This window comes from Morone saxatilis, unplaced genomic scaffold (genome assembly GCF_004916995.1).
Source record: "Morone saxatilis isolate NCDOM2014 unplaced genomic scaffold, NCSU_SB_2.0 Contig1, whole genome shotgun sequence".
Taxonomy (NCBI): Eukaryota; Metazoa; Chordata; class Actinopteri; family Moronidae; genus Morone; species Morone saxatilis.
The window spans coordinates 626,240-633,739 of NW_023339651.1; positions in this window are offsets into that span (position 1 = coordinate 626,240).

Genomic DNA, 7,500 nt, shown 5'->3' on the forward strand with positions numbered 1-7,500 from the left:
AAAAAAAAAAAAAAAAAGAGTCAGCTGTTGTTGCTTTCTCCATGACACCTGCCTGTCACTTCCCAATAATTAATTCCAGTTAATTAAGAGTCTTTTAGCGAGTGCACAGCAGGTCAGCTGCTATAAACTCAAATTTGAAAAAAATAAAATAAATAATTATTATTACATAAAGTACTTTAACTGGAGCAATTATTTCAAGTTAAATTATCTACAAACTAAACTAAAATAACTATTTTCTCTATAGGCGACATTTTTTTAGAGAAAGTTTGGGACCGGTAAAATAAAGTGCTGCCAGAAACCTTTAAAATGATTCTGATACATTAAGTGTTTATTTATTTCCTGGAGAAAACCAATAAAAGACATAAAAACTGAAGTACAGAACAAATTTAAAAGCCAATACTGGAAGCTTGTTGGTTCCTCTGTTCCTCAGCAGATCACATCTAAATATTCCAGCTCTCGCTCCACGCGTGTTAGGAGGCAGTTTTACTGTTTGTGTGCCTGACTGACTGACTTCCTGTCCGACTTTGGACTGGAAGAAACTCGTCGAACCTAGCTGCTCCCCCGCCCTTTCACCGGAACCTCCACTAACAAAGAAACCAAGTCTTCCTTGCTGGGGAGGCGCCCAAACACAGTGACCTGTATCCCAATGACCCCTGACCCATCCATCTGTCCATCTGTTCGTCTGTTCATTTAAGAACCTGCTGCTCTGCAAAACAACACGTCTCCAAGGTCAGAAACCTCTGTTGTAGTTTTCTTCCTCTAACTGTCCACACCTGGTTGTTCTTTCTCGTCTTTACTTGTAGTCATATCCTTGTAGTCCAGAGAACGATGATTCCTTTTTGAGTCCACCTAGAAAGACAAATGAGTTTCTTCAAACAGGTCAACTTCATGTGACAATCCGAGGGTCAAACACTAATTGAAAACCTCCTTCTTCCAACCTTGGCGATTCCTTTGCTCCTGCGTGAGATGAGAAAACTTGACCGTCCTTGTTCTTGTTGAGAGAGAACTTGAGTTGTAAAAGCAAGGTGTTTTTTCTTGTTATCTGAAGAGTCAACATGTTGGAGGAGCAAGGTTTTTAACAGAATCTCACAGAATCCCTCAAGGTTGGCTAAAGACTGCAGGAGGTTAAAGGTCTCAGTATGCTTCAAACGTAGCGCTTGTCTGCAAGTACAGTTTTAAGATGCTTGAGGGACCAGTGTGTAGGATTTAGTGGCATCTAGTGGTGCAGCTGCAGTTTACAACCCCCTCACTTCAATCTCCTGTCTCAAGCATTAAGGAGAAACTATGGTCCCTAAATAGGACTACTGTAGAAACATGGCGGCTCAACATGCGGCATGTGTTGATAAAAACGGCTCATTCTAGGGTAAGAAAACACAACAGTTCTTTTTTTCAGGTGATTATACACTAAAGAAGGCATACCAATGAGTATTATATTTTATTTCTGAAATAAATGTTCCTCAATGTTACACACTGGACCTTTAAGCATCTGCTATATTTATTAGAAAACTACAAAGAGAACAGACTCAGAATTGAGCTTCAGAGCAACATTTTTGATCACAAGAGTAAGAGAACTAGTTTTCTTAATAAAAAGTACAGATATTGATACATTGCAACCCAATGGACTGGAAAAAAGTTGAGAACCACTGTCCTTAGAGTTGTTGGAGAGAGATGAGGGATGCACATTGGACTGTTGGTTTGAACCATACTGAGGCCTTAAACTAACTGTGGTGATGACTGGAAGGGTATTTATTTCAGTCTCAACATTCAACAGATAAGGTGCAGTTTTCTAAAGACTGAAAACTCCCTTCTGTCAGTTTATAACATCTTACATCACATTTTAGACTGAAATATGCAGTCAGGAGACATTTGCAGGATCCGTCCTCACATTAACATTTTGTCAGAGAAAACACCTGGTGAGACGGTAAAAGGAGCCTGCTGACATTTACTCTACCTACACAACGAGTACAATATTATCTCATTTACATCAGTGACTCTGCAGTGCTCTTCATCCAACACTGCTTGCTTTGATATTAACAGTATATGCAATAAAATATGCAACATCATACTGTAGGTTTAACCCCAATAACTGACACTCTGTCCCGCCCCCGTGCCCTCGAGCAACTGTGGAGGGTGCCAATGAAAAATATGCAAACTTAGCTTAGTTTTTCCTGCAGCCGCAGATGGTTTGTGGTCCTACAGACAATCCTAGAAATGTTCTCGGTCATCTGACAGAAATCATACATGCTGGTAACGAGGAACACACAGAGATCGCTGCAACCTCGGGACGCTTGAAATATTACTGATGAAATCTAAAACAACAACAACAACAACAACAACAACAACAACAGCAGCAAGTGTAACTAAACCCTGAAATTCAGGTGGAAAAAGCTAACCAGCCATGAGTAGCAGCTGCCAGACTACACGCTGGAAACACAGAGAGTCCGCTGAGACTTTTACAGTCACTAGAAGCACATTCATGTTGTTTGTAAAAGTTTCTGTGAGCTACCTGTGTTGTACCTGCTAACTCTCCGGTGTCAGGCTAAAGTGGTTGGTTTTATAGCAGCAGGGGTTGGTTGGTGATGTCACCTGCCTCTAGATCATCCAATAGCAAAATTAAATAGCAGTAGCTGGTTTCAACCAGTAGAGGTCGCTGTGCATTTTTATGTCAGAATATGTCAAATTTAAATACTACTAATGCACTAAAATGTCCAGATTTGTATCTGAATCAACCAACGCTAGTAAACACCCAGATACAGCGGTCATACAGAGAGTTTCAGCAGAAAAAGGTGGTTTGGGGTTTAGTTACTTTTTTGTTTATGGTTGTTCAAACAAAAAAAGACACTTGGGAAACTTAAATGATCAATAAAATAATCCGACTGATCGATAATGAAAATGATCATTAAGGTTCTGCGAGGTGATTCCTCCAATCGGATGTCAGCACCTGAATGGATGAACACTTGCTGTGCTGCCATTGGTCAGATTTTAAAGTGAAATTAGCAGCTTTATTAATTATTCTTAATTTTGATCTCCATTAGCTTTCACAGACATATAAACAAATAATGAACAGAAATCTCAGAATTTCTAGTATGCCTCTCTCTCTCCTCTCCTTATTCTTCTCTGAGGCCGGCGGGGAGAGGAGGTCGCTGTCTGCTCCAATTGCTCCTTGTATTTATTTATTTTTATTCCCTCCTTTGATCTTTCACTTCCTTTCCTTACTTACATCCTTATTTTCTTCCCTTTGCTGTTTCCTTATTTCATTAATGCCTGAATACACACACACACACACACACACACACACACACACACACACCTGGGAGCAACAGCAGGTACCACTCAGGTGTTGTAGATAAACCTGGTTGCCATGGTGATACAGCCTAGCAGCCATGGTTACAGGAGGATTTACACACACACACACACACACATACACATCCTCTCCTGTGTCTTTGTTTCCTTCCCTACCTCCTCACTATGTTTACTACTCATTACCTGCTTACTCCGCTCTTTCTGTATCTCCTCAATTTCTTCCCTTTCTCCTTGTTTCCTTTCCTATGTCATTATTCCCTTAATTTCCCTCTTCTGTTCACACCTCCTCTTTTACCTTCCTTCAGCTTCCTTCACTTCCTTCTTTCCTTTCCTACTCTCTCCATGGATTCTCTACAGCCTCCTTTCTTTACTCTTCTCGTTTTTTATCTCCTTATCTTACTGTCCTTCATACTTCCCCCTCTCACTCCTTTCCTAGCCTCCTCCACCATCAGTTTTCCGCGCTGTTAATCAGAGCTGTGTGTTTATCAGCGGCCTCCGACTGGGAGCGAACTGGGAGGATTTGGGGGTAAAACAAGAGCAGATTAACAGTTTCTCAACTGGAGCTTAAACTGGATTTACCTGCTGAACGTTCTCACCCCAGAACAGACTCTAAAGACGGCATAAACCTGAAGGTCACTTCATTTTAAAGGGAAAGAACAGTTAATCTGCCTCCCACCAGCCCGCCGGCCAATTAAAATCCTCCTCTGACAGAACAGCTGGAAGCAGCCGCTCACATCCAACAGCAGGGAAAGTTGTCGGTTTCAAACACAGGATGAGTTCAGTCAGCAAAGACACGTTATTTATTGTCAGGTGTACCTAATAAAGTGATTGTTACTGACGTTGTCCCCCAAAGGGCACCGATTTCTGCAAACACATCTGGGTAAAATTTGAGAAAATTACGATTAGCCAGTAAATTACCATATTTTGTAACATTGTGTGTCAGTTACACTACGTACATTAGCTCTCGAACGTCCCGTTGAAATCGATCAATCACATATCAGGAGATTTGGTCAGACAGCTGTTATGATATTTTCTCTTTATGTTGAGTCACGGCGCCGTTCTTCTACTACTGACCTGCTCTTTGGCCTCCAGCGGTGGCAATCGGAGCTCCGTTAATTCAGGCAAGTGTCAAAAAAACCCAGCGGGGTGCGTTCACATCCGAAAATCACTGCGTCTCACACACACAAACACGCACACACTGTAGACGGTTTATAGCTGCAACAATTCAACACAAACGTAAAAAAGAGGAAACATAAATTCTCCTTCCCTAACTCCTCGTTATGTCTCCTGGTTTCCTTCACTACCCCCTTTAATACATTCTAGCAAGTTGTTGCTCAGCTGCAAACATGGTTAAATCATTTCATTTCTATCATTTCACAGAAAGACCTCACACACAGGCACAAAATAAAACCCATTATCGGTTTGGTCTCAAGGTTTCACTCCAACCTTCATGTTTCTCTGTGGTGTTTCTAAACCGTAAAAAGGTTGTAAATGATAGAAAACAACTCGTTAATGGGTCCAAACTCTGATTTCAGCTTCTCAGATGTGAATATTTTCTGGTTTCTTTCAACCTCTCTGCCAATAAACTGTCTTTGAGTTTTGGACAAAACTAAACATTTGATAACATTTGGAAAACAATGATCAACATTTTTCATCATTTTCTGACATTTTTTGGAGCAAATGTGAATATTTGCTGTTTTTTTTCGTCCCCTTCAGTTCTGGGAAAGAATAACAGGCATATTTCACTATTTTCTGGCATTTTAACTAAACAATTATTCCAGCAGGTAATCAGCAGATTAATCAATAATAAAAAAAAGATTTAAAGAAAAAGATATTGACGGAAATTTCATTTAGACACTAAAAGGTAAACATAAGTCCCCAGTTGGATTAAAATAATAATTTTTATAATGTACAGGATTAATTACTGGACTCAGATTGTACTTAAATCTGCTTCATGAAAGGTTTTATTTAATGTTCAGAGCATAGCATTAAAACAACGACCGTAACCATACCACATGTAAACCAATCATTAAAGAGCTGCTTTTTACTTTCATTTCGCCTGTATTTCAAAATAAGAGCACAGTTATTAAGATAACTTCATCCTAGATGAACAAATCAAACCTCTGTACCAGAACCGGATGAATTTTTGTTGTTGTAGTTGTTGTTGTTGTTCAGTCACATCCACATGAACTGTCACACACACTGGAAACAACGGAAGAATTCATATTTGAACTGAACATCACAAACGATGAAACATTGAATAAAAAGTAATTTGTTGGAATCTGCAGTAAAGTTAAGCTGCAGACACGTTGGCGTGCTGCTGCTGTTTCTGTTGATCATTGTGTCCATTACTGACAACCCTGTGTATGTTTTTCTTTCTAATCCAATCAGGTTTTACCATGTTTAGGAGTCATAAATGTCACTGAAATGGCCTTTAATAAGTTTCAGTTTTGCTCAGAAAAAGATCAAATATTGTAAATTCTCATTCGTTTTGAGCAAACCTTAAATAATCAGCAAACAAATACTGGAGTCGCTGCTTTGGGTTAAATTCATCGTAATATACATTTCCACTGAACATAAGTTTGTCTTGTAACAAAAAACTGAAATTAATCCCAAAACACGTCTCCTTTTTTTGTATGCTGTCAATGAAAACACAACCCTTCCTGGAGATATTTCACATTAGAAGCCTTCCAGGCGAGGAGAAATCGTCTCTTTAAGCTGTCAGAATACTTTTAATATGAAAGTGCAAGAAGTGTTGAGACCCACTGACAGTAGCTCAACAACGAGGAAAGTAGAAGAGACTTTGGAATAATTAGTGAATAAAAAGGTAAGATAAACATCAATAAATGTGTTTATTTAATAATAATTGTAGATCTTTTTGTCCGTCCTGGTTCCCCGTTATTATTGGACCAGTATGAGTGAAAAAGGCTTTAAATATTATTCTGTGATCATTTGGAGAACAGAGAAAAAACTCTTAATTAGCTGTGGAAATGTATATTATTACCTAAATTAAAACACTACAATTTGATAAAAGATAATCAAAACTTGAGGTAAATAACAATTTGAGAATTCACAGTTTGATGTTTTGCAGGTTTTCCACAATAAGCTGCTTTGTTGTCGATAATATTTCAATCTCTGTATTTACACGTATTTAAATGGACGTTTAATATCTCCTGTTGTATCTGAACAATCTTGAATAATCACAATAATGTCTCTACAGTGTGTCCACTCTGCTGCGTTCCTGTACTGTACACTCTGTGTGTTGTCTGGGTAAATACTTTTATTTTGAAAACTTGAAGGACAGGTATTTTACGTTGCCAGACATCCTGCCATTTCCTGCCTTTTGTTGAATTTTAATTTGTGTGCAATAACTGCAGTGTTTTACCTCGCCGCCGCACTAACTCTTATTTATGTGATAAACTGTACAAAGTCTTACTCACTGTAATTATTATTGTTATTATTATTAACACTGAATTGTAAGCTTGTAAAGCGTCTCAGTCTAAAAATGCACTTTAAATGAAACCAGACGATTTGGGGGCTCGTCCAGCTCAACTCTTAAACACACAAACGTCTCAAATTCTGAGTTTTAGTTGTGTTTTTTTGTGTGTTTTTGGTCATATAACCGTCGCTCTGCATTAATGCTGCATTCATGTCCAATAAACTCACCTCGAAAATGTTCCCACGTGACGTAAACGCGGCGTTCTCGCACACGTTCTGCTTCTCTTTACCCACAATCCCTCGTTAAAAATATCATATCATCATACTTTCTGATTACCTGCGTCAGGCCTGTGACATCACATCCTGTTTTGTGTGACCGAGCTTTGATGATGCTGTTTGTTGACGCCCTGCTGTGATCGGCCGATAGAGCCCCTCTGTTGCTTATTGGTTGATATTTACTGTCCTCTTCTGTCATTGGCTGAGACGTCTCTGATGCTGCTGAAAAGACGAATGCTAAAATAAAAATAATCCACAACAAAAGTTTGTTTTTTTACCTTCATTTCTTTGGATTTATGCGTCTGACGGACAGTTACTTAATATTATAAATGTAACCATGGTTACCTGGTGTCAATGGCAATCGTAAGTCTGTCTGCTGAAACTCATTTCGTCTCGGCTGCAGAGCTGCAAAGAACTTTTTAAAAAACAAACAATAATTAATATTGTTCCCTGAAGTTTGACGCCATCACATGACAATGAAAT